The sequence below is a fragment of the Loxodonta africana genome, unplaced genomic scaffold, assembly GCF_030014295.1.
Source record: "Loxodonta africana isolate mLoxAfr1 unplaced genomic scaffold, mLoxAfr1.hap2 scaffold_138, whole genome shotgun sequence".
Lineage (NCBI taxonomy): Eukaryota > Metazoa > Chordata > Mammalia > Proboscidea > Elephantidae > Loxodonta > Loxodonta africana.
In genome coordinates, this window is record NW_026974894.1 from 232124 (window position 1) to 260015 (window position 27892).

The following is a 27892-nucleotide window of genomic DNA, read 5'->3' on the forward strand; positions in this document are numbered from 1 at the left end:
AATAGTCTCTCCCTCCCTCCGCTGCCTAGTCCGTTTTCTAACTTTACCTTTGATGTTCAGGGCTCCTAGCTTGTCATAAATATAATCGCTTCACTTGTTTTTTCTGGTCTTTTTTGTAAGAGGGATCACTGGTGGCGTCTCAATACTCAAAACTTCATCATTTCTTCCTTTCACTTTAGCTACTCGACATTCAAGAGCAACGTTCAGAGTCACTTCCGACATCCGTTTTGGTCTTTTCTTTCTTTCCTGTCTTTTAAAGGATCTCTTGCTTTCTTCATGTGTGATGTCCTTGATGTCATTCCACAACTCGTCTGGTCTTCAGTCATTAGTGTTCAACACGTAAAATGTGTTCTTGAGGTGGTCTCTAAATACAGGTGAGATATACTCAAGGTCATATTTTGGCCCCTTTTGACTTATTCTAATTTTCTTCAGTTTCAACTTGAACTCCCATGTGAGCAATTGACAGTCTGTTTCACAATCGATCCCTGGCCTTGTTCTGACTGATGATATGAGTTTTCCCATCTTCTCTTTCCACAGATGTAGTCAGTTTGATTCCTGTGTATTCCATCTGGTAAAGTCCACGTGTATAGCTGCCGTTTATGTTGGTGAAAAAAAATATTTGCAGTGGATGAGTCACTGGTCTTGCAAAATTCTTTCATGAGATTTCTGGCGTCATTTATTTCAGCGATGCTGTATTTTCCAACTACTTTTCCTTCTTTGTTTCCAACTTTAACATTCTAATGACCAGTAATTATCAATGCATCTTGATTGCATGTTTGATCAATTTCAGGCTGCAGAAGTTGTTTAAAATCTTCAATTTCTTTGTCTTTGGCATTAGTGGTTGGTGCATAAATTTGAATAGTCATATAAACTGGTCTTCCTTGTAAGTGTATGGATTTTAGCCTATCAGTGACAACATTGTACTTCAGCCTAGATCTTGAAATGTTCTCTTTGATGATATGTAACGTCATTCTTTTGACTCTGGTGGAATATCCATGTTTGTAAGACTGCTCACAGACTGTTTGACCAGAGAGTTTTCTGGTACTGCAACATCTACCACTAATCTCTGTGATCCCTGTGAATTGGCAAAATAAGAATAGTGCTATAGATTTCTTCCAAATACAGAAAACATAAGTATGAAAATGTTCTTGCTGTTGATTATATTCTTTACCAATCTGTTTGTATGGGATTTTTGGTACTTCACTTGAAAAATGAGTCCAAGGTACTGTGATGTGATTGTTTACTTTGTGTGGCCTTTCTAGCCATGGTCTTATAACATCCACCCTGGTGCTTGGGCAGGACTGTGTGATAGGGTAATTGTGGCTCACCAAGGGGATTGTTTATTTTCCCTTCAAAGAGAACCAGTTCCAGAGCAAAGAGGAGGATTCAACTCCCATCAAGGAAGAACAGCCAAGAGCCGAGCGTATATTATGGACCTGAGATCCCTGCACTGAGAAGCTCCTAGAAGCAGGAGACTGAGATAGAGAGAGGAAGCTGTAACCCTGAAGATGGTAAGATGCCATGGCAGGAGAGACCGAGCAACAGGGACCTGGCTATAGGAGATGATGGCCCATGGAGAAGGAAAGCTGAGTGCCTTTGGAGAGAGACCGGCCCAAGGCCAGGCAGAGGCACGCCTATGAGCACAGGAGGGAAGAGGCTGTCCTGATAGAAGAACTGTATTCTGAGTGTCGTTGAGCCTGAGTTATAACTGTTACTTCCCTAATAAACTCCATAATCGTGAATATGGACTATGAGTTCTGTGTGGCCATTGCAATGAGTTATTGAACCCGGCAGAGAAGTAGGGAGTGCTGTGTGAGGGACAGTTGGTGTCAGAGTTAGTGAAGATGGTGGAGAGAGGATAGTTTTTCACCAATGCCTTCAATGCAGCTTCGATTTCTTCCTTTTATACCATCAGTTCTTGATCTTATGCTACCTCTTGAAATGGTTGAAAATTATCCAGTTCTACTGCAGTGGCTGTATTAATATCAGACAAATTATACTTCAGAAAAAGGAGTATTATTGGGAATAAGTAGGGACATAACATAATAAAGGTTCAATTCTCCAAAAAGATAAAACACTCCTAAATGTGTACGTGTCTAACAACAGCGCTCCAAAATACAAAAACTAATAAATCTGAAAGGGGAAATGGACAAATACGCATTTATAACTGGTATCAGTACTTTTCTATCAATAATTAATAGAGCCCTGCTAGTTGAAGTCCAGAGCATCTGTATGAACCACTCATGGATGTCTATGTGTGTGTATGTGTGTATGTATGTATATAGTATAAAGAGAAGTAACACAGAAATAAACATAGATACATGTTGTAGTCCTTGGGAGGTACAAACGGTTAATGCATTCAGCTGCTAACCAAAATGTTGGAGGTTTGAGTCCACCCAGAGGCACTTTGGAAGAAAGGCTTGGTGATCTACTTTTGAAAAATTAGCCATTGAACTGACACACTTGTGTGTCAGTACTACTCTGACACACATGAGGGGAGGGGTCACCATGAGTCAGATCAGCTTGATAGCAATCGAATGATTTTTTTATGCATTCTGCCAATGTTTGTCTTTTAATTGGTATCTTAGGCTGGGTTCTCTAGAGAAACAAAACCAGTGAGGTGTATATATATATATTTATATATAAATAGCTTTATATCAAGAAAATGGCTCACGAGGCTGTAGAGGCTGGTAAGTCTCAAGTCCATGGGTCAGGCTTGTGGCTTCTCCTGACTCACATAGATGCAGGGACTGCAGAACTCAAGATCTGCAGGTCATACAACAGGTCTGTGGCTCACAGGCTGCAAAGGCTGACAGATCTCAAGATCGGCAGGTAAGCTGGCAGGCCGCAGCTCACAGACTGCGGAGGCTGGTGAATCCCAAAATTGGAAGGTAAGCTGAGAGTTCAAGTCCCAAAAACTTGAGATCAGATGAAGAGGAGCCAGCTGCAGGATTCAGAGTTAGCAAAAGCTCAAGAGCCTTGCCAGAAAGTCCACCTATATTGGATGCATTCCACACCCCCGAGGAAACTCCCTTAGATCTGATTGGCTACTCACAGCAGATCCCATCATGGAGGTAATCACATTATATCACATCTCATCATGGAAATGATTGCATCGTTATACGACTGCTAAACTACATCATAACTGCCAAAGCACTGAGAATCATGGTCCAACAAAGTTGACACACAACTTTAATGATCCCAATTGTGAATTTAATCTATTTAAATTCAAAGCGATTAATGATAAGGAAGGACTTATGTCTTCTACTTTGTAGTAGGTCATATACATATTTTGTTTCTCATTTTCTTCACTACCGTCCACTTTTGTGTTTGACTGATTTTTTTCAAGTGTACAATTTTGATCCTCTCCTTATTTCCTTTCCTTATGTTTTTTAACTTCTTAGTGGTGACCATGAGGATTACAATTAATATCTTATGTTCATAACAATCTTCTTTTAGTTAATACAAATTTAGCTTCAACAGTATACAACATTCTGCTTTTATTCAGCTCAGTTACCTCCCCTACTTACGTTGCTGTTACAAAAATTGCATCTTTATACATTGTGTGTGCATTAAGAGAGATGTGTAAGTATTTTTATGCATTTGTGCTTTAAATCATATATGAAAAAAAGAGAGGCGTGATATAAAAATATTACCGACTTTGTTTTATCTAAGTAGTTACCTTTACGGAGTCTTCGTTTCTTTTTATGGCTTCAAGTTACTGTCTAGTGTCCTTCCGTGCCAGCCAGGATGATTCCCTGTAGCATTTCTCATAAGGCAGTTCTGCTGCTAACATACTCCCTCAGGTTTTGTGTATCTGGGCATGTCTTAATTTCACCTTCATTTTTTAAAGATAGTTTTGCTAGATATTGACATCTTGGTTCATAGTTTTGTTTCTGTATTTTTTTTCCAGTACCTTAAATACATCATTCGACTATTTTCTTGTCTCAATGGTTTCTGATGAAAAATCAACAGTTAAACTTGTTGAGACTCTCTTGTACATTAGGGGTCACTTATCTGTTGCTGCTTTCAAGTTTCTGTCTTCGTCTTTTGACATTTTGATTATGTCTGTCTGTGGATATCTATGTATTTACTGTCCTTTGAGTTTATTGAGCTTCTTGGATATCTAGATGACATTTGGGAAACTTCCAGTCATTACGTTTTTAAATATTCTTTCTGTCCTTTCATCTTTCTTTCCTTTCTGGGACTCCCTTAATGAGTATATTGGTATGCTTGATGTTGTCCCGCAGGTCCCTTAGGCTCTATTCATTTTCTTCATTCTTTTTCCTTTATGCTCCTCAGTTAGAACAATTTCAGTTGTGCTTTTTCAAGTTTACATTTTCCTGCTTTCTTGCTCAAATCTGCTGTTGAGCTCCTCTAATGAAATTTTTTTTTTTTTAAATTTTTATTAAGCTTCAAGTGAACATTTACCATTTCAATCAGTCTGTCACATGTAGGTTTACATACATCTTACTCCCTTCTCCCACTTGCTCTCCCCCTATTGAGTCAGCCCTTACAGTCTCTCGTTTCGTGCCAATTTTACCTTCTTCCCTCTCTCTCTATCTTCCCATCCCCCCTCCAGTCAAGAGTTGCCAACACACTCTCCTGTGTCCACCTGATTTAATTAGCTCACTCTTCATCAGTATCTCTCTCCCCCCCACTGACCAGTCCTTTTCATGCCTGATGATTTGTCTTCGGGGATGGTTCCTGTCCTGTGCCATCAGAAGTTCTGGGGAGCATTGTCTCTGGGATTCCTCTAGTCGCAATCATACCATTAGGTGTGGTCTTTTAATGAGAATTTGGGGTTTGCATCCCATTGGTCTCCTGCTCCCTCAGGAGTTGTCTGTTGTGTTCCCTGACAGGGCAGACATCGATTGTGGCCGGGCACCAACTAGTTCTTCTGGTCTCAGGATATTGTTGGTCTCTGGTTCAAGTGGCCCTTTCTGTCTCTTGGGTTCTTAGTTGTCGTGTGACCTTGGTGTTCTTCCTTTGCCTTTGCTCCCGGTGGGTTGAGACCAATTAATGTATTTTAGATGGCTGCTTGTTGGCATTTAGGACCCCAGGTGCCACAATTCAAAGTGGGATGCAGAGTGTTTTCATAATAGAATTGTTTTGCCCATTGATTTAGAAGTCCTCTCAAACCAAGTTCCCCAGACCCCAGCCCCTGCTTCGCTATCCTTTGAAGCTTTCATTTTCTCTCGAAAACCTCTTTACTTTTAATCCTGTCCAATTAGGCTGACCTTCCATGTTTTGAGTGTTGTCTTTCCCTTCACCCAAAGCAGTTCCCATCTACAGATTGATCAATAAAAAGCCCTCTCCCTCCCTCCCTCCCTCCCCCCTTTGTAACCACAAAAGTATGTGTTCTTTTCCGTTTTTTCTATTTCTCAAGATCTTATAATAGTGGTCTTATACAATATTTGTCCTTTTGCAACTGACTCATTTTGCTCAGCATAATGCCTTCCAGATTCCTCCATGTTATGAAGTGTTTCAGAGATTCGTCACTGTTCTTTATCGATGCGTAGTATTCCATTGTGTGAATATACCACAATTTATTTACCCATTCGTCTGTTGATGGACATCTTGTTTGCTTCCAGCTTTTTGCTATTGTAAACAGAGCTGCAATAAACATGGGTGTGCATATATCTGTTTGTGTGAAGGGTCTTGTATTTTTAGGGTATATTCCGAGGAGTGGGATTTCTGGGTTGTATGGTAGTTCTATTTCTAACTGTTTAAGATAACGCCAGATGGATTTCCAAAGTGGTTGTACCATTTTACAACCCCACCAGCAGTGTATGAGAGTTCCAGTCTCTCCGCAGCCTCTCCAACATTTATTATTTTGTGTTTTTTGAATTAATGCCAGTCTAGTTGGTGTCAGATGGAATCTCATCGTAGTTTTAATTTGCATTTCTCTAATGACTAATGATCGAGAGCATTTTCTCATGTATCTGTTGGCTGCCTGAATCTCTAATGAAATTTTTATTTCAGCTATTCAACTTTTCAGCTCTATAATTTCTATGTGGTTCTTTTGTATAATATTTCTTTATTAATGTTTTCTACTTCTTCATACATTTCTTCTCTTGGTTTCCTTTTTTTGTGTGTGTGTCTATGGTTTGTTTAGCTCTTTGAGGAAATTTAAGACAATTGGTTTAAAATCTTTGTCTAGTAATCCCAATATCTGTGTTTCCTTAGGGATGCTTTCTGTTCATTTCTCTTCTTTCTTTCTTCTTAACAAATGAACCATCCTTTTCTTTTTTCTTTTTATGACTTAGAATAGTGTGTTGCAAACTGGATATCTTAAATATTATAATGTAACTCTGGAAATCAGATTCCCTCCTGTCATTAGGGTTTGCTTTTTTTTTTTTTTTAATTGTTGAGGGCCAGTCATCCATTTGCTTAGTGATGTTTCCAAACTATTTCTGCAAAGATTGTATGTCTTCTCATGTGTGGACACTGAAGTTCTGTTCTGTTATCTCAGCAGTCAGTTCATGACATGACAGTGCTTTCTTTAAATGCTTGTAGCCAAAAAGAAAAAGTAACATTATCCCAGTCTTTGCAGATTGGCTCTGAACTGGCACGTTCTTTCAATGCTAAGCAAGAGTGCCTAAAACTCTGCCCTAGCCTTCACTTCCTGCCCCCATGGAGCCCAAAGATCAACCAGAGGTGCAAGCCTAAAGCTTTGTCAGGATCTTTATGAGCATGTCTTCATCCTTAGGCAAGAACATTGCACTTCAGATTCCTCAGTATATATGGTAGCCCTTCAAAGCCCTTAAACCACCAACCATTGTCCTCTCAGCCCTTTTTCCAAGCTTTTGGATGTCTCTGCTGTTTTCTCTGTCCTTCATCCTTTGACCCTGGAGGTAGGACCAATTCTTTTTAGCTTCGTACTTCTGAGTTTCCATCACATCATACATTTTTTCTTGTGTGCTGTTGAGTCAATTCTGACTCATAGTGAATATAGGATGGAGTAGAACTTCTCCAAAGGTTTCTAAGGCTGTAATCTTTATGGAAGGGAACGGTCATATCTTTCTCCTGTGGAGTAGTTGGTGGATCAAATCAAAAGGTTTAACAGCTGAGTGCTTAACCACTGCACTACTGGGGCTCCTTTTGACATCATGCATCATAATAGATTTTTAACACACCCCTCAGAAACATAGAAGTCCATAAATTATCAAGGATACAGAAGATTTAACATGTAAAAAAAATACCAAATTGATATATGTGTATGTGTGTGTATTATCTAACCAGGAAAGAATATACATTCATCTCATGCACATACATAGCGTGTATAAAAATTAACTGTATACTGTGTTATAAAGCAAGTCTCAACAAATTTCAAGAGTCTGCAATAACATAGAGGATACTATGTAAGTACACCATAATTAAAAAAAAAAACCATCTTAGAAAATGAAAATACAAAATCTCCATTTTTTTTTTATGTTAGTACATCATAATTAAAAAAAAAAACCATCTTAGAAAATGAAAATACAAAATCTCCATGTGCTTGGATATTTTAAAATACTATGAGTCAAAAAAGACATCATAATGAAAATTAGAATACATTTTGAAGTGAACAATTATGAACATAGTGCATATAAAAATTTGTGCAGTACAGACAATATAATATAGGAAACTTATAGCCTTAAAAATATAATTGGAAAGAACAAATCTTGAAAAATAAGTGAGTTAAACATCCGTTCAAAATGTTGGGAAAAAACCAGAAACAAACATTCATAGGAATTTTTGTTTCTATTAATGATTGAATACATGCAACAGACGATCAACAAAGACTAAAGTTGATTCTTAGAAAATGCTAGTAAAATTGACAAACTTTAGGCAAGATTGATCAAGTGAAAAAGAATAAAGATATAAAAAACGAATATCAGGAATTAGAAAGAAAATGACTACAGATCTTGCAGAACATAAAGATAATGTGAGAATGTTATGAACCGTATTAGCCAATAAATTTGCAAATTTAGGTAAAGTAGGCAAACGTATCATACCATGTAAGTTAATAACAACGATTCAAGAAGAAACAGGAAGCAAAAGTAATTCCACGACTGTTAATACAATTGAATTAGAGCTCAAACTATTCTCAAAAAGAAAACTTCATATCAGATGGCTTTTCCTGCAAATTCTGCCAAATATTCAAGAAATATTTCACAAATTCTTCAATATAAAAGGAAATATATACCCAAACTCATTTTATAAAGCTTGTAGAATGAATATTGATACCAAAACCTGACAAGAGCAGCACAAGATGGGAAAATTACAGGCCAATGTCACTGATGAACATAGATGCAAAATATAAAAATAAATATGCAAAACAAACCCAGCAATACTCTAAAGAAGAATATATTATGACCAAGTTGGGTCTATCCCAAGAATTCAAGGTTAGTTTAACATTCGAAAATGAATCAGTATAATTTGCCATATGTACAGGTAAAATAAATGTGATTACATTAATAGGTGTAATAAAATAAGTATTTGATAACCTTCAGCATCCACTCATGTTTTTTAGAAGAACATCTAGCATGCCATGAGACCAGAAGAACCAGAAGGTTCCCGGCTGCTGTCGCTGAACATTTTGATCAAAGAGTCCATAGAAAAGCCCTGATCAAAAGGGGGAAAATGCAGAACAGAATTTCAAATGAACCCTAGACTTTTTGGAGCCACTGAGGGTGAATGAACTCCTGAAACTATTGCCGTGAGATAATCTTTAAACATTACACCAAAAGCATTCCCTTGAATCATCTTAAAACCGAAGTATGAAAAAGAAAAAACCAAACTGTTGCTGTTGATTCCAACTCAGAGACTCTGTAAGACAGAATAGCACTGCCCCATAGAGTTTCCAAGGTGCAGGTGGTGGATTCAAACTGCTCTTCTTTTGCTTGGCTACCGTATCACTTAACCACTGTGCCATGAGGGCTCCAGAACATTAGCTTACTTAACTAATAAAAATGGTCTACCTTGAGCATATGCTCTTTTAAGAACTGTCTACATGGCATCAGATTGACAACAGCTACTGAAAAGATTAGATAGGAACCTTAAGGAGCAGTGGGTTTATGTTAATGACAGAGGAACAACTCGGAAAAGGAGGGTAAGAATGGTTGCACAACTTCAAGAATGTAGCCAGTGTTATTAAATTGTACAGGTAGAAACTGTTGAGTTGGTGTATGTTTTGCTGCATATATTCTCAACCAGAAAAAATACAGGTAATAATTAACAAAAAATGTCAAGGAGAGCTAAATATTTTGAAAATAAGACAGAGTTGCATGTGAGGGAATGAGTGGGGTGAGCTGTTTTAGATTAATAGTAAAGGCTTATGGGAGCAGGATATTTGAGGAGATAACTGACCTATATCAAAGGAGAGAATAGCTGTATGAAGTTCTGAAGGGAGGGATATTGCCAATAAAGGAAAGAGTTGTTTCTGAGGCCCTTAAATAACCAAGTGTTTTGGCACGTTTGAGGAAGCTCAGGAAATAAGTCATGGCTAGTGTGGAGTGAACCGAGGGAAGACTGTTAGGAAATGATGTTAGTATGGTGAGCAAGTCCCACATCATGAAAGACCATGGGAAGGATTTGGGAATTTTTCCTAATTGCCATGAGAAGCCACTGAAATGATGCTGTTATGTAGATTATAAGAGGGAAGATCGGTGCATGGAGTCCAGTTTTAACCAAGAGATGATGGTGGATGTAAGGTGGAGGTAGTGAGAAGTGGATAGAGTCAGGATTTATGTTAAGGTAGTGCCAAGAGTCCAGAATATGTCAATGGATTGGATGCAAGATTTGAATAAAGGAGAGAAATCAAGGATGATTTCTAGGTTTTTGTCCTGAACAACCCAGAGGATAGTGAGAACATTTGCTGAGATAAGGAAGACTGGGAGGTAGATAAGACACTTGGACGAAGAATTTTATTTGAACCACATTAAGTTTGAGATGCCTAGTAGACATTCAAGGGGAGATGTGAGGTCAGCCATTGGTGAAGGAACAGGGCAGAGTATGTAAATGAGGGTATCCTAGGGCTCAGGTGGAATTGACTGCCATGAATTGGCTCAGATAACCTAGACAGTGAGAAGTGATGAGTGATGTCACTTAAACAGGGCATGGAAATCAGTGAAAAAGATGTGGGAGTGGCAGGGAAGCTAAGGTAGAGAAGTTTCTCTCTCCCTAAACCTGATTAGCTGGATTTGAAGACATCATAAGTTCCTGTATGAGAAATATCCAGCAAATTACCAGTTGATTTAATAAATTGATAACAAAGTCTACCTTTCAGCCAAAGATTGAAAAGCAAACAAACCAATTGCCATCCAGTGAATTCTAACTCTTAGCAACCCTATAGGACTGAGTAGAAGTACCCCATAGGGTTTCTAAGGAGCAGCTGGTGAATTCAAACAGCAGACCTTTTGGTTAGCAGCTGAGCTCTTACCCACTGCACCACCAGGACTCAGACCAAGAATAACACATGTGAGGAACTTACTCCTTAGTTCAATCAAGTATGTAGAAATTGAAATTTGTAATTTTGGAGATTCCCCTCTTTTTTTTTCGAAATGGGGGGCATTGAGATGGAGGATTTTCCTATGCCCACCATCCTAAGGGATTTAATTAACCCATAGTTGAGACATTGTAAACATCTGAAGAAATTATTACCTTTGAGAAATTTGAGGGTGAGTAGGCATATCACCTGGCACCTCTTAAACTCCTTTTAAAAACCTGACTTGAAGACTCACCTGCCTTTTTGAATAAGTGCCAGCTTGAATAGGCAGGGTTCAGGGAATTGCCAACCAAAGGTATGGTTTCTCCAGAGGCCTCCAAGGGGTGTAAAAGAAGAGCGGAGCCAGACCCCGTGCTTGGGACACACCCTTGGTATGAAATATTTGAGTGTGTGTGTGGTGAGGGAGCACTGGGTGTGGGAGAGTGGGGTGGGTGGGTAATAGGGAAATGCCTGGTTTTTTTTAAGAAACAGTTTTTTACTTTTTTTTTTTTTTTGATTACAACGAACAGTTCAGTGGAGACACATTCCTTATCTGCAGGGGCTAGTGGAAGTGCTGATAGCTGAGAGTGTAGCCTGCTCCCCAAGTGCCAGTTGGCATTTTGGAGAGAAAACTTGATGTTTGGAGCACTGACTGGCCCTGCCCTTTCTAAATAATTAAGGGTGGTGGGTGGTGGTAAGAGAAAGAGGATGGTCTATGAACACTGACCCTGGAAAATTAACCCGAGTGTGTGGGTTGTGGATAGCAGGAAAAGAACATCACCTGCAAATGACAGCAGTGCCTTTATTTATTTATTTATGCTTCTTTTTAGTTCTGAGTTGTTTTTAAGCCAGAAATTAATGGGGCCACCATGAGTTTTCAGAGAATGAGTTTTACAAAAATCTAAGTGTTTTAAATATTGCCAGGATTTACTTATATATGCTGTATATGAGAAAAGTCCTTCCAGTTATAGGGAGGAGAAAGAAAGTATATTCAGGAATTAAATTTTCACAGTTCTCTGAATTCTTATATTTCTCCTGTTGTCCATTTTTCTTTTTTTGTCCTTCATCCACCCCTTCCACCTTGACCCACTGTCTTCATCATCTAGTGCTGCCATAACAGAAATACCATGAGTGGATGGCTTTAACCAAGAGAAATTTAATACCTCACATTGAAGTAGGCTAATAGTCCAAATTCAAGGCATCAGCTCTAAGGGAAAGCTTTCTCTCTCTTTCGGCTCTGGAAGAAGGTCCTTGTCCTTAGCCTTCCCATGGTCAAGGAGCTTCTCAGGTGCAGGGACCTTGGGTCCAGAGGACATGCTCTGCTCCTGGTGCTGCTTTCTTGATAGTCTGAGGCCCTCAACTCTCTGCTTGCTTCCCTTTGGTTTTATCTCTGGAGAGATAAAAGGTGGTGCAGGCCACACCCCAGGGAAAGGTGACCTGAGTGAGGGTGGTGTTACAATCAATCCCACCCTAATCCTCTTAAAGTAAAATTACAATCACAAAATGGAGGACAACTACACAATAGTGGGAATCATGGCCTAACCAAGTTGAGACACACATTTTTTAGGGTCATAATTCAATCCATGACACCCACCAAACCAAACTTGTCACCATCAAGTTGATTCCAACTCATAGAGACCCTAGTTGATTCGAACTCATAGAGACCCTATAGCATAGAATAGAACTATTCCATAGAGTTTCCAAGGACTAGTTGGTGGATTCGAACTGCTGACCTTTTGGTTAGCAGCTGAGCTCTTAACCACTATGCCACCAGAGCTCCTCTTGATCCACAGTCCACCCTAATTCACCACTGTGTTAGAAACTAAGGTTTTGCTACTCTGAAATAACGTTTTACTATACTTTTGTGTTCGTGGTTGCTTTTGGTATGTCTTTAAGCACTGCACAGTTACCTCATACCCGTTAAAAACCCATTGCCACTGAGTCTATTCCAACTCATAGCGGCCCTATAGGGCAGAGCAGAACTGTGCCATAGACTTTCCAAGGAGTGCCTGGTGGATTTGAACTGATGACCTTTTGGTTAGCAGCCGTAGCTCTTAAACAGTACACCACCAGCGTGGAAGGGGTTTAATTGATAACATGATGTCTGGGCTCCAAGGGAGATGGAATGGATGTGCAGGAGAAGGGCATGCAGAGTCTGCCTGTATAGTCCCCAGAACTCTGTTCAAGATCATAACACACCTCAGTAATCACTTGAATCTAAACATACAACTTTAACAGTTGATGTAAATGACTTTACACATGAATTTTGGAACTCAGCTCTTTCTCAATGGAAGTTCCTTCAACCTAGCCGTTTGTTTGTATTCCCTTAATAATTATGAAAGCTAACAATTATTATGTTCATTCTGTGTGTAAGGCCTTTTTCTAAGTGCCTTGTGTGTTTTATTTAACCTGCGTAACAACCTTTTGAATAAGACCCATTTTAGAAATGGGAAACTGAGGCAGTGAGAGGTAAAGTAACGTGCCCAGATCACCCAGCTGATAAATTGAGTTAGGATTTAAACCCAGGCAGTTTGTTTCAGAATTTGCTTATGTAATCACCGTACATGACAGCAGTGAGCCCTAGTGGCTCTGTGGTTAAAGAACTTGGCTGCTAACTGAAAGGTCAGTGGTTCGAACCCACCAGCCTCTCTGTAGGAGACAGACGTGGCAGTCCGCTTCAGTGAAAACCCTATGGGGCAGTTTTACTCTGTCCTTTGGGGTCACTGTGAGTTAGAATCGACTTGATGACAGTGGGTTTTGGCACATAATACTAATGTGCAGTGTATTCTGTATGCCGCGTATATGTTCAGAAACTAATTTTCCGAACATTTATGCCATATATAGATTACCAATCCAGTTGCCGTTGAGTAGATTTTCACTCATGACGACCCCGTGAGTTTTCAGAGTAGGACTGCCCTCCATACGGTTTTCAATAGCTGTGACTATTTGGAGGTAGATTGCCAGGCCTTTCTTCCAAGGCAACTCTGAGTGTATTTAAACTGCCAACCTTTCAGTTAGTAGCTGAGCACTTAACTCTTTGTGCCACCGAATACATATATATACTAGGAGGTTTTCCTCCTTATTTGTACTTTAACGTTTTTTAGACTCTTACGAATACTTGTTCCTGGCAGTGAACTGGATGCTAAAGAACAGAATAGGCACATGTAACCCTCTCTCACCTTCTCCCTCCCCTCTTTCACAGAGATGAAATGAAAAGGAATTAATGAAGACAGATCACTGGATTAGGGCCCATACTCAGGGCTGTAACAGCATGGGGGGTTTCTCCTGTCATTTCAGTTCTTGTTCAGGAATTGGTACCTGCTTTTTGTGAATCACAAAGACCAGTGCTGTATATCAAGCCATTTAGATTTGGGGTATGGAGCAGTGATTTAAAAAAATTAAATTTTATTTTCAGAGATTTTTTCTAAAAATTGTTTACATTTATTTATTTATTTTTAAAGTTAGACCCTGCTTTATTTTAGAGAGGAACAAACTTTCAAAGTTTTTAAGCAAACATTGGTCAGGGCTGGGCTTTTTTTTTATATTAACTTTTATTGAGCTTCAAGTGAACGTTTACAAGTGAAGTCAGTCTGTCACATATAAGTTTGTATACACCTTACTCCGTACTCCCACTTGCTCTCCCCCTAATGAGTCAGCCCTTCCAGTCTCTCCTTTCGTGACAATTTTGCCAGCTTCCAACTCTCTCTATCCTCCCATCCCCCCTCCAGGAATTGGCACCTCCTTTTTGTGAATCACAAAGACCAGTGCTTTATATCAAGCCATTTAGATCTGGGGTATGGAGCAGTGATTTAAAAAAATTAAATTTTATTTTCAGAGATTTTTTCTATTAATTGTTTACATTTATTTTAATTGTATATTCTAAAACCCCTACAAAAAGGCATGAAATAATTGTTTAAATTTTAATTCATATGGGTCAAAATGTATGTTAAACTACCTATCGTCACCTTCACAGTCATCGTTATGTTTGAGCCGATTGTTGTGGCCACTTGTTACCAAGTATGACCTGCTTCTCCAGGGACTGATCTCTCCTGACAACATGTCCAAAATATGTGAGATGAAGCCTCGCCATTCTTGCTTCTAAGGAATATTCTGGCTGTACTTCTTTCAAGACAGATTTGTTCATTCTTTTGGCAGTCCATGGTATATTCAATATTCTTTGCAAACACCGTAATTCAATGCCTTCAATTTTTCTTTGGTCTTCCTTATTCATTGCCCACCTTTCGTGTGCGTATGAGGCGACTGAAAGCACCATGGCTTGAGTCAGGCGCACATTAGTTTTCAAGGTGACATCTGTACTTTTGAGCACTTTAAGAGGCCTCTGGCAGCAGATTTGCCCAATGCAATGTGTCGTTTGATTTCTTGACTGCTGCTTCCGTGGGTGTTTATTGTGGATCCAAGTAAAAATGAAGCCCTTAATGACGTGAACATTTTCTCCGTTTATCATGATGTTGCTTATTGGTCCAGTTGTTAGGCTGTTAGTCTGTAGTCTTTGATCTTCAGCAGTAAATGCTTTAAGGCCTCTTCACTTTCAGCAAGCAAGATTGTATCATCTGCATATCTCAGGTTATTAATGAGTCTTCCTCCAATCCTGATGCCTTATTCTTCTTCAGACCAGCTTCTCAGATTATTTGCTCAGCATACAGGTTGAATACATATGGTGAAAGGATACAACAGTGATGCACACCTTTCTTGACTTTAAACCATGCTGTATTCCTTGTTCTGTTTAGATGACTGCCTCTTGTTCTATGTACAGGTTTCTCATAAAAACAGTTAAGTGTCCTGGAAATCTCATTCTTCCCCATGTTATCCATAATTTGTTATGAGCTGGAGTAGGTCTCAGAAATAATGTGCCATTTCTTCCAGTTGGTCCTGCACGGCTGCCTACTTCCCTAGGTGGTAGCAGCTAAGGCCTGTCTCAGAAACGCTCTCCTCCCCACTTAGCATGAGTTTTCACACTGCTCCATCTTCTTTCCCTTGTGTGTCTCCTGCCCTCCTCAGTGGCTGGGGAAAATGATAGTAGTCCACTGATGAGATTTATTCTTTTATTATACTTTATTTTATTATTTGTTTTTATAACATAGTTCCGTTAAAATCAAGGGTAATAAAGATGTTTGTATGATGGAAGTGGATAATCCCACCCACTGTGTCCATCTAAAGTTTCATGAGAAAACTGTGCCCACAACAGAGGGCTCCCACTCCTCTGGCTCACTGTATTTTCTCCTTGTTTATTTGCTCTTCCCTCTTTCCTGATGGATGCATGGAACCACTGAGCTTCAGGACTCCACAATTCTGCTTTTCATACCAGTGTTACTGTAATCTTGGGTTCATGGGCTGCCTTGCCACAGATTTACTCATTCTGTTTCTGTTAATTATTTCATTACTTAAAAATCTCTCATGAATTTTTCCAGAAGTACATTCTATTCCTCAAAAACTTGGAAGCAATGGGAAAGTATGCAAAAAAAAAAAAAAAAACAAGAAAGCATACGTAATGCATCGAATAAATTATTAACGTTCCGATATGTCTATTTTCTTGCTTATATTGGCATGTATGTGTATTAGAGTCTCTGGTTGATGCAAATGGTTAATATCTTGAGCTGCTGACAGAAAGTTGGAGTTCAGGTCCACCCAGAATTGCTATGAAAGAGAGGTCTGTCAGCCTACTTCCGAAAACTCAGCCATTGGAACCCCTATGGAGTACAGTTCTACTCTGGCACACTGGTGTCATCATGAATCAGAACTGACTCAATGACAACTGGTTTTATGTGTGTATTCGCACACACATTTATGTATATTAACACAGATATTATATCCTGATATTTTCATTCAACATTAGTCTTTTCATGGTAATTTTTTTTTGTTTTTTTTTAATGAGGGCATTAAATTACTTTGTAATATTCTGTGTGCATGTACTATATGGTTTTTAGCGATTTGACTATAGTTGCAATAATGTGCATGTTTCTAGTAATCTTTAAGCTATACTTACATCTTTTTAACATACATCTCTGCCATTAAATCTCTTTGTTTAAGTGTTGTTTAACACTCATTACGCCTAAGGGATGGTCTCAGAAGCAGCCCTGATCAATTTTTCTCCCTCTTACTCATGAAGCCCCTTAATGTATTTCAAGGTATCAACTACGAAGGATTTTACGTACTTATCCTTTGTTTATTTTTCATTCAGTCAGTATATTCCATGGGCCAGAAGTAGTCTATGTTATGCAGATACAGTGGTGAAAGGTACACACTGTCCCTGTCCTCATGAAGGGGACAACCCAGTGCAGGTGGGAGGAGCACTGGGGAAATGCAGCTGAGAGCAAGGACAGACAACCCTCCAGGAACCACACTGGACTTCAGAGAGGCTTGTTGGCTGCTGTTCACCTGGCAAGCTTCTAGATACCCGAGTACCCTTGGGCTTGGTGCCTGCTCCTCTCTCTACTGACACCCTCCCTCTAGGATGCCTCAGTGAGTTTACTGCTGTCTATTTGTAGCTAAGGACGTGAGGTTTATACCTCCATCCATTCAAACTCCTCCTGGGTCCAGACTCATATATTCAAATGTGAGCCTAACTCTCTGTATTGACCTCTTTATGCATTATAATGATACATTCCTCATATGGCCATCATGAAAAGCAAACATGAAAGAAAAAGCACAGGAGTGCCTGGCACCAGTGTAGGTACTCAATGAACATTAGCCGTTGGTATTATCCTTGACATCCCCATGTGGGGTGAAGTTTTATTACCTGACATCTCCATGTGAATATCTAACAGCTGCACCATGTTATCTAGGCTATGAAACAATTCTTGGTTCCAACCACCATTCCGTTCTTATCGATGAATTTCTCAAGGCTTCGGTGATGGGAGTGTGTGTTTTTCCACACAATGGACATGATTAGGAATGGTAGGCCAGGTCCTGCACAATAAATTGCTCCAGCATTCCTATGGGTGACCATTGAGACAGGTTTCAGCCACTGAATGTAGCAAAGAATTGGAACTACTCTCAGCTGTTCATGTGAGTACTCTCAATCCAGAATATCTGGTAAATCAACTGTTAGGGATTGAATTGTGTCCCTCCAAAATGTATGTGGAAATCCTAACCCCTGTACCTGTAATTCTGACCTTGTTTGGAAATAAGGGGCCTGCTTTTATTATGTGAATGAGGTCATACCAATGTAGGGTGGGTCCTAAGCCTAACTCTTCTTAGTTATAAAAGGAGCAGAATACACACAGACAGACACAAACAGGTGAAAAGGAAGACAGACAAAGAAGACAGATGCTTCTAGAAGGCCAGGAACACAAATGATTGCTGGCATCTACTAGAAGCTGAGTTAGACAAGGAAGGACCTCCCACTACAGCCATGCCCTGAATTCGAACGACTACCTGCTAAACTGTGAGAAAATAAATTTCTGTCCTTTAAAAGCCATCCAGTTGTGTTATTTTTTGTTATGGAGGGACTAGGTAACTAACACACCTACCCGTGCTTATAAGTTCAGCCCAGTGCAGAATAATTTTCTTCCCTCCTTGGTCTAGCCCACCCGAACCTGCTCTTTCCGTATCAGTGTCCTTTGCTTTCACCTAAGAGCTATGACAGAGTCCGCTTGATGCTGACGCATTGAAATTTCAATTTATTTTTTATTTATGATTACTATTAATTCCAATATTTTCTACGGTTTTCAATGGAGACAGTCCTATAATCTATGAATAGCAGTTATACTTTTTTTGTACTAGCTTACACTTCCAGTGTTAAATGTTTAATAAAAATAATGATAGAAGCATCCTTATTTTATTTTTTATTAATTTTAAAGAGAATGTCCCACACATCACCATGAACTATCATGCTAGTTGTAGTTTTCCACGTTCGGGAACTCCTTTTCTGTTCCATGTTTGCACCTAGTCCTTATCTCTCCGTGTGATTGGATTTTATCAACCTGCTTTGCCCCCATCTCTTGAGGTGAGCATATGTCTTCTCCTCTTTCACCTATGCATGTGGTGAATGAAATTACTAAATCTTTAATGTCCACTCAAATTTGTATGCCTACAATAAACCGCCTTGATCATGGCATGTTACGTGGTTTACCCTTTGCTGGATTTCCTTTGCTGGCATCTTATGTAGGGTTTTGCATCTCAGTTACTGAGTGTGCTTGTCCTCTAACTCTTCTTCTACCTTCCTTCTCTAATTTGTTATCATTTTTAAACTAGCCATAAGGATCAAGTTAGGGGAGTATCTCATGGTTTTCTAATCTCTGTTGACTATGTACAAGATTAAAATGACTGTTTCTTGCATGTTTGCTGGAACCTGACTGGAAACGATCTAGGTCTGCCATTTTCTTTGTAGGGAGATCTTGAACTACTGACCCATTTTATTTAGTGGTTAAAGGCCTCTTCTGGTGCTAATTTACTTGTAAAAAATTCTGATGCATGTTCTAGATTGCTCGAATCTCATCTTTAAATATTGATTATCAGGGCTTGTAGCCTCATGCAAGCCAATTAATCAATCCCAGATTTCCCCAAAGTCAGGCTCTGCAACTCTTCCCGGTACCAAATTCCCTCATCTAAGACGTATTTGCAAAGAAAGAGACAACAGTATGCTATCTACGTAGTTGTGTATCCGCAGCCTTCTTGAGTCCATAACGTGAGGTTACAGTCTTCTAATACTTTTTTTGTAATTGTTCTCTTTCTTATTTTTTTTTTCCTTTTTTCACTGCCAATACCCCCCCTCCCCAGTCTAGTAGTTTTAAAGTTGTGCGTTTGAGGTTCAAGTCTGTAATCCAGCTGGGATTCTGTGTGTGTGCATGTGTGCATCAAAAGAACACGCTTCTAGAAGCAGAAAGCAGGCAGTGCGACTGTTGGGTGGTTGGCGGGGCGGGGGGAGGGGAGCTGCTGCCCAGAGAGGGCGCCCGAGGGAGGCAGGAGATGCCGGGCTGCCCGCCGCAAGCCCGCGGGCTCTAAGGAGGTGGAACCTGCGTGCGCCATGAGCCTTTTGAGACAGGCCCAAGCCCGCCCAGCCGGGTGCTCACCTCGCACCCGCCAGGCTTGCGGGTTCCCCCAGGACTAGGGGAAGCCTAAGGCCAAGGAGGGCAAGACCTAGGGTCTGGACCTGGGAACTGGTTCTGCCACGTGTGATCGCAGCACTTATGCTGGGAAGGAGGGCAGGAAGCATATCGCAACGTGCGTCCGGACGATGACCCAGAAGGGCAGGAGTTGTGGTCACCCACGGACTCTGCGTCTGCATATGGAGGCCCCCAGGGTGCAATTCCAGGAGCAGAAGGCAAATCCACAGAGGCCACAGTGCACCTCGCCGATGCTCCCCAGGGGCATTGCCCCAAATTTGGGGAACAGTCCCTCCTCTGGGCTAGGGACTTTGTTTCCTCCATTGTCATCACTGACTGTGAGCAGACTCTTGTCTAGGCAGACTAATGAGGAGTTATCAAAATGAGCTTCAAAGTCCGGATTTGAGTTAAGGATCATAAATTAACACAGAGAAATACGACTTTAGCAATAAGTGCCTGCTTGAAGCCCAAGTTGCCTGAAAACGCGGAATTTCAGTCTTTCAGCTCCTCTGCTAATCTAGGGACTAAGAACAGGATCTCACTGGAGCTCAAAGATGTGGGGCACTGGAAATACTCCTGGGTCTGTCTGCTCATGGCTGATTGCCTGATTCCCAGTTTTATTATACAGCTTAAATACAGACCAGAAGAGGAGTTTGGGGCTTGACACCTGACATCTTAACACCAGTTCCTGTTTCTTGAGGAAGGAAGAGGTAAAATAAATCAGCGTTTACTGTGTCCTTCTCCATCCCCGGAAGTCCTGATGAAGACCCTCTCAGGTAAGGATTGACAGGGAGTGGCTTGGTTTACTATTCAACTTTGTCCTTCAGTCACTTTGTTTATGTCCTGCATGTAAACTATTGTGCATTGAGAAGCATTCTAATTCTTGTGCAGAAGGACTAGACCTCCTGCAGAATGACTATATTGTGCCTCCCTCGGGCACCCCTGTCTGCGCAGCACCCCCCAACGCCAACTGCCCAACCGCCTCTCTCCTGGCATTCTGCTTCTAGAAGCATGTTCTTTTGATGCAGAGATGCAGCACACACAGAATCCCAGCTGGATTACAGACTTGAACCTGAAGACCTTATGCAGAATGACAATTTATGAACCACTAAGCTCAGTACTAAAGCAGGTACTTACCCCTCAGAGAAGGCCCTGGGGGAGGTTGACACCTGCATTCCCCAGTGCTCCTGCTGCTCTAGAAGTGCCTGAAATGCCTCTCTGGGAAAGGCTTTCAGAGTAGTAGGCTCATGGCCCACGTGGGAATTCAGGCCTATTTTTCTGTTAGAACATCTCATTTCGCTCTGAAAATATTATTATCCAGTTTATTCACCAGGCATGAGTACAGACATCTCATATTTTCAAAATTAACCCCATTCTCTAATACTAATTTGCCACCAAGAGTATATTCCAAAGTTTTTCCAATAGGCTAGAAAGTCTATCCAAAGAGGGGAGTCCTGCACCATGTTGTGCAGTGACAACAGGGTTGGCATAATATGTTTACCGAGACACCTACCACTTTTTTTTATTTTTTATTGTGCTTTATTTGAAACTTTACAGAGCAAATTACTTTCTTGTTCAACCATTTATACACAATTGTTTTGTGACATTGGTTGCAATATTCATGATGTGTCAATATTGTCCTCTCCTATGCTCCAGTTCCCCGTTTCCATCCGCCATGATTCCTGTTCCGTCCTGCCCTCTTTTCAGTGCTTTTGGGCTGGTTTTGTACTTTTGGTCTCATACACATGATTGAACTAAGAAACACTTTCTTCACGTGTGTTGTTGTTTGTTTTATAGACCTGTCTAATCTTTGGTGGAGGGCGAACTTCCGAAGATACTTTCCACTTTGTTGCTTTCCATAATTCCTGAAATTCCAAGCCTGCCACCTGAAGAACTTCCTTTAGTGTTTCATTTAGAGCAAGTCTGGTGGCGATGAACTCTCTTAAGCGTCTTTCACCTGAGAATGTCAATATTTTTCCTTTACTCATGAAGGAAATAACAGCCTATAGAACACTGGGTTAATGTTTCTTTTCTTTCAGTGTTGAAAAAATGTTGTTTTCACAGCCTTTTGGCGTCCATGGCTTCTGATGATGAACACAGAGTCATTCCAATTGTTTCTCCTGTGTGAGATGAGTTGTTTTCTCTCTAGCTTCTTTGAAGATATTTTCTTGGTCCTTGTTATTCCACAATTGACAATGAGGCATTTGGGCATAAAATTATGTGAGTTTAACTTGTTGGAGTTTGCATAGCTTCTTGAATCTGTAAGTTTATGTCTTTCAACAAATTGGGAAAGTGTTGAGCCAGTATTTCTTCAGATACTTTTTTCTACACCACATATTTTCTCTACACCTTATGGAATTCCAATAAATAAATGTTAGATATTTTTGAGGCTCTGTTCATTTTTTTTCAATATTTGTTCTCTGTTTTCAGATTGGATATTTTCAATTGAACTGTTTTCATCTCATTGATCCTTTTGTCTGTCAACAGCATTCCGCTGTAGAGCTGATCAAGTGAATTTTTTATCTCCATTTTTCTGTTTTTCCTGTCTAAAATTTTCATTTGTGAATGGTTTCTGTGTATTTTTCTATTTTTCTAAGTTGTGCCTGTTACTTCTTTGAGCATGGTTAAAGTAGCTTTTTAAAGTTTTTGTCTGTGTTTCCAAGACTGTGTCTTACTTCAATCTTACAGAAAATGTCGATGTTGTTTGTTTTAGGAATCACTTGACCCAGTTATGTTCAGGCTGCAGGTTCTTTCCCAACTTCTGTGTGCTGTGGCTCAGATGTCAGTTCAGATTTTGAAGACTTTGCAGTGATATTTGGATGTAATCTATGGGAGTGTCACTCAGTCTGGGACCTTGTTGGTGTTCTAACCCATAATGCAGTTCTCAAAGGATTGATCTACTTTTTAGGGTCAGAGCAAAGCATATGCAACTGTGGGAGTGGGGAGGGGTATGAAAAACAACTTTATGGTATCCCTCTCTTGAGCCGCCTGGTCTCTGTCTCTCTGAGGCTCTCTGATGTCTGAGCAGCTACCTTCCTGGTCCACTGGCAAGAATGTTGGGGCTTTAATCTCTTCATTCTGCTGCGCAATTAAGTGACTGGGTCTGCGTATGAGGCCAAATAATGGTAAGATGGAGAAAATGTAACAGAGATTCCTGTACATTATTTGGTCCTTATATACTTAGGTCAGAGAGAAGGCACACTGTTTCTGGTGATACTTCGAAACAGGTATGGAGAAAAAGGCATTAACAGGTCGATAGCTGCATACTAGGTGTTACAGATTAAATTCTGTCTTCCCAAAATGTATATATCAGCTTGACTAGGCCATGCTTCTCAGTATTGTGCGATTATCCACCATTTTGTCAGCTGATGTGATTTTCCAATGTATTGTAAATCATACCTCTATGATGTTAATGATCGAGGATTTGAAGCAGTTATGTTAAGGAGGCAGGGCTCAGTCTACAAGATTAAGTTGTGTTTTAAGTCAATCTCTTTTGAGATATAAAAGAGAAAAGAGCAGAGAGACAGGGGGACCTCAGTACCACCAAGAAAGAAGTGTCAGGAGCAGTGCATCCTTTGGACCTAGGATCCCTGTGCTCAGAACCTTCTTGTCCAGGGGAAGATTGGTGACAAAGACCTTCTCGTAGGAGTGACAGAGAGAAAAAGCCTTCCCCTGGAGTTGGCACCCTGAATTTGGACTTATAGCCTCCCAGACTGTGAGGGAATAATTTTCTTTGTTAAAGTCATCCGTTTGTGGTATTTCTGTTACAGGAGCACTAGATATCTAAGACGCTAGGTACCAGGAGATGTACATTTCCCAGCTCTTTCACTCCCAGGGACACTATGACTAAGTAGCCAATGCCATAAATCCACGTGAGCAGACTGTTCTGATTACTGCTTTGACTCTACTGTCTGTTACGGTAACCACACCCACCTTGTCTTTGTTGATTGAGTGCCACCACTTGGCTGCTACCACCATGGGGTCCAGTCAACTGCATTGTAGTCAGGTGTCTTCATTCAGTTAGGGCAGTTCTCACTGTGGACTCTTACTTACATAAAATAGCAACCACAGAAGTCTTCAATAATGCTGGGGCTTGCTTCCCAAATTTGTACCTCACTGCTATGGTAAAAAGAGAGCCCTCTGGGCACTCCGTGTGTGGGTCTGTGGGTCCAGCCTAATAAATCTATTCTAACATTCCAATTTCCCTCAGCCTTTGGATACCTTCTCCTACAGTATACAATGGCAGATCTGCCATTTCCACTTGATTTATTTTAGGCCACCACTTAATCCATGCTTCAGTAAACCAGCCAAATAAACTATGAGATCCTTTTCTAACCTCTGAAGCTGAAACACTGAATGAAGAATCTATGCTTCCTGGGTCTATATCAATAAACTCAGACTAATCCACCTTTATGTTGCTTGCACCGTTATCCCACACCCATAATAGCCATTCCCACACATATTCACCAGGTTTCTGTATGTATATATTAGAAAAATCAAGCAGTTCTTTTGGAGTTTAGCATAGCTTTTCCTGGGTCACACTTCATAGCTCACCTTTTGGGGCTTGTTGGGACTGAAGTCTAGGTATAGGTCTAGAAGCAAAAATGGACAGTGGCAGTGGGATGTTCAGCCGTGTCTTATAAGGCATCTGCCTAAGGTGATACCCCAGGCAATGCCCCAGACACCACCCCAGGAGACAACTCAAACAAGACACTTCAGGCACAGCTGGGGTAATCTCATCAGATGGAGGTGGAAGGGATAATTGTTTTACTGGGAAGGGTGGCTTAGCAGGCAAAGTTAGAGAATCTCTTCAGATGGGAGTAAGAGGTCTGGTTCTGTTAGGAAGAGCGATTCAACAGAAATTGGAGGTTCATTGTCCCCCGCTTCCTGACTATCTGCCCATATGTCCTCATCCCAAGTTTCAGGATCCCATTTCTTCCCAATCAGTGCCCTTACTTTAACTTCAGAAAGCATTTGAGGTTGGATATTCAACTGGCGCTTTAATTCAGTCACTCTTATGATAAGAATCTGAGTTTATTTTTGGCAGCATTAGCCTTGTTACTATAAGAAATATGGTTTTCTTTCTGGGCACAAGTGGCAGCTTTCAGATCTTGTATGTGGTGCTTGAGCTTTGAGTCCATTTCTTTCATTCACCAGTGTGGCTAGCAAAAGCAGGACCAACCAAGCAGCTTCCTTATTATTCTTATTCTGACAAAATTATAGAAAAGTATCAAATATGTAATCAGGCAGAGCCTTGTCTCTCACAAATATTTGATCCAGTTGTAGTAGTATTTTGCGTATTTCTATTGTCACCTCCCACCATGGATTAGCAATAGCCTATTTACTACTGGAGACAGTCATCAGTGCCTTTAAGATTAGCCAGACTTGAGAATCAATTCAGAAAACTCGTCCTTAAGATTTGGTTCCTCTGGAGCCAGTGTCGGTACCAAATGTCTTACCCTGGGATCTCTAGAGATGCAAAACTGGTGAACAGAATATATATATACACACATATATATGAAAAAAAAAAAGAGTGTGTGTATATATATGTGTGTGTATATATATATATAAAAATTTTTTTTTTTTTTATATGGAAACCCTAGTCGCATAATGGTTAATAGCTATAGCTGCTAACCAAAAGGTTAGCATTTCGAATCCACCAGGCGCTCCTTGGGAACTCTGTGGGGCAGTTCTACTCTGTCCTGTAGGGTCATTATGAGTTGGAACCGACTTGACAGCAATGGGTACACACACACACACACACACACACACACACCCCCATATATGCTTACATATGTTACTTGTGACTGTTAGAGGCCATCGATCCTGTGTAAAACAGAATGAAACACCGCCTGATCCTGAACCATCCTCACAATCATTGCTATGTTTGAGCCCATTCTTGCAGCCAGTGTGTCAGTTCATGTTGTTGAGCGCCTTCCTCTTTTTTTCTGACCCTCAGCTTTTCCAAGCATGATGAGCCTTTCCTGGGACAGGTCCCTCCTGAAAATATGTCCAAGGCACGTGAGACGAAGTCTCTCCATCCTTGCTTCTAAGGTGCATTCTTGGTGTACTTCTTCCCAGATGGATTTGTTTATTCTTCTGGCAGTCCATGGTATATTCAGTATTCTTTGCCAACACCATATTTTAAATGAATCAGTTCTTCGGTTTTCCGTATTCATTGTCTAACTTGCTCAAGCATGTGAGGTAATAGAAAATATCATGGCTTTGCTCAGGCACACCTTAGTCCTCAAAGTGACATCTTTCCTTCACAACACTTTAAGGAGGTCTTTTGCAACAGATTTGCCCAATGCAATACATTGTTTGAATTCTTGACTGCTGCTTCTGTGGGCATTGATTATGGATTCAAGTTAAATGAATTGCTCGATGACTTCAGTATTTTCTCTATTTATCATGGTGTTGCTTACTGGTCCAGTTGTGAGAATTTTTGTTTTCTTTATGTTGAGGTGTAATCCATACTGAAGGGTGTAGTGGTTGCTCTTCATCAGTAACTGCTTCAAGTCCTCTTTACTTTCAGCAAGGAAGGTCGTATCAGCTGCATATCATAGGTTGTTAGTGAATCTTTCTCCAAAACTGATGCCATGTTCTTCTTCTTACAGACCAGCTTCTCAGATTATTTGCTCAGCATACAGATTGAGTAAGTATGGTGAAAGGATACCACCATGACACATAACTTTCTGATTTTAAACCACACGGTATCCCCTTGCCCTACTCAAATGACTGCCTCTTGGTCTACATAGATATTCCGCATGACTACAGTTAAGTGTTCTGGAATTCCCATTCTTTGGTAAGCTATCCATAATTTGTCATGAGCCACACAGTTGAGTGTGCTTGTATAATAAACAAAAATAGGTAAACATCTTAGTTATAGTCTCTACTTTCAGCCAAGATCCATCAGACATCAGAAATGATATCCCACGTTCCATGTCTTCCTCTGAATCCAGCTTGAATTTTTGGTAGATCCCTGTCTGTGTACTGCTGCAACTGTTTTTAAATTAAATTCAGCAAAATTTTTCTTGCATGTAATGTTAATGACATTGCTCGATAATTTCCGCATTGCGTTGGACCACCTCTCTTTGGAATGGGCACACATATAGATCTCTTTCAGTCATTTGGTCAGGTAGCTGTCTTCCAAATATATTGGAATAGACAAGTGAGCACCTCCAGCACTGCGTCACTGTGTTGAAACATCTCATTTGGTATGCCATCAATTCCTGGAGCCATGTTTTGTGCCAATGCCTTCAGTGCAGCTTGGAGTTCTTCCTTCAGTACCATCAGCTCTTGATCCTATGCTACCTCCTGATATGGTTGAACGTCGACCAATTGTTTTTGGTGTATTGAGTCTTTGTATTCCTTCCATCTACTTTTGATGTTTCCTCTGTTGTTCGATATTTTGCCCATAGAATTCTTCAGTATTGCACCTAGAGGCTTGAATATTTCCTTCAGTTCTTTTAGCTTGAGAAATGCCAGGTGTTTTCTTCCCTTTTGGTTTTCTAACTCCAGATCTGTTCACATTATTATTATCATGCTTTGTCTTCTCCAGCTTCCCTTTCAGGTATTCTATTGAGCTCTTTTACTTTATTTTTCCCTCCATTCTCTTTAGCTACTGTACATTCAAGAGCAAGATTCAGAGTCTCTTGTGACATCCTCTTTGGTGTTTGCTTTCTTTCCTGTCTTTCTAATGACTTTTTGTTTTTTTCATATATGATGTCCTTGCTATCATCCCACAACTAATCTGGTCTTCGATCATTAGTGTGCAGTGCATCAAATCTATTCTTGAGATGGTCTCTAAATTCAGGTTTGATATACTCAAGGGCATACTTTGACTCATGGACTTGTTTTAATTTTCTTCAGCTTCAACTTGAACGTGAATATGAGCAACTGATCATCTGTTCTGCAGTCAGCCCCTGGCCTGATTCTGACTCATGATATTGACCAAGTGAAGAGTGATTCAGAGAAAAACATGGGTAGAGTGTGACCTAATTTCCATAAAAACAAACAAATGAATGTACTTACGTGTGTCCCGGCAAAAAGAAGTGTGTAAAAGGGTACATATGTATCTTTGGACACTGGACACTTCAGGGGAGCAGGTACAATATACTTATGTGGGGATGGCTCTTATTATAACTTCTATATACAAATCTCTATTGTTAAATGTGTTATAAGAATGTAAAAGCTTTTAAAGTTTAATAACATCATACGTGTATGTGTGTGTATTTGAAACTTTTTTTCTTTTGACTATTTTATATATGTGTTTTTTAGTTATCTAGTTTTTTTTTTAGTGTGGCTATAGCAGAGATACCGCAAGTGGATGGCTTTAACAAACAGAAACTTATTC

At 40.2% G+C, this 27892-nt stretch overlaps 1 long non-coding RNA gene across 1 annotated transcript; it reads left to right on the plus strand.

The window, feature by feature from the left end:
- The first annotated feature begins 892 nt into the window (after positions 1 to 892).
- LOC135229199 (uncharacterized) lies at positions 893 to 27892 on the plus strand. Its single transcript, XR_010319976.1, has 4 exons — positions 893 to 1511; positions 20165 to 20312; positions 20565 to 20665; positions 27409 to 27892. It is a non-coding gene; the product is annotated as an uncharacterized LOC135229199 (long non-coding RNA).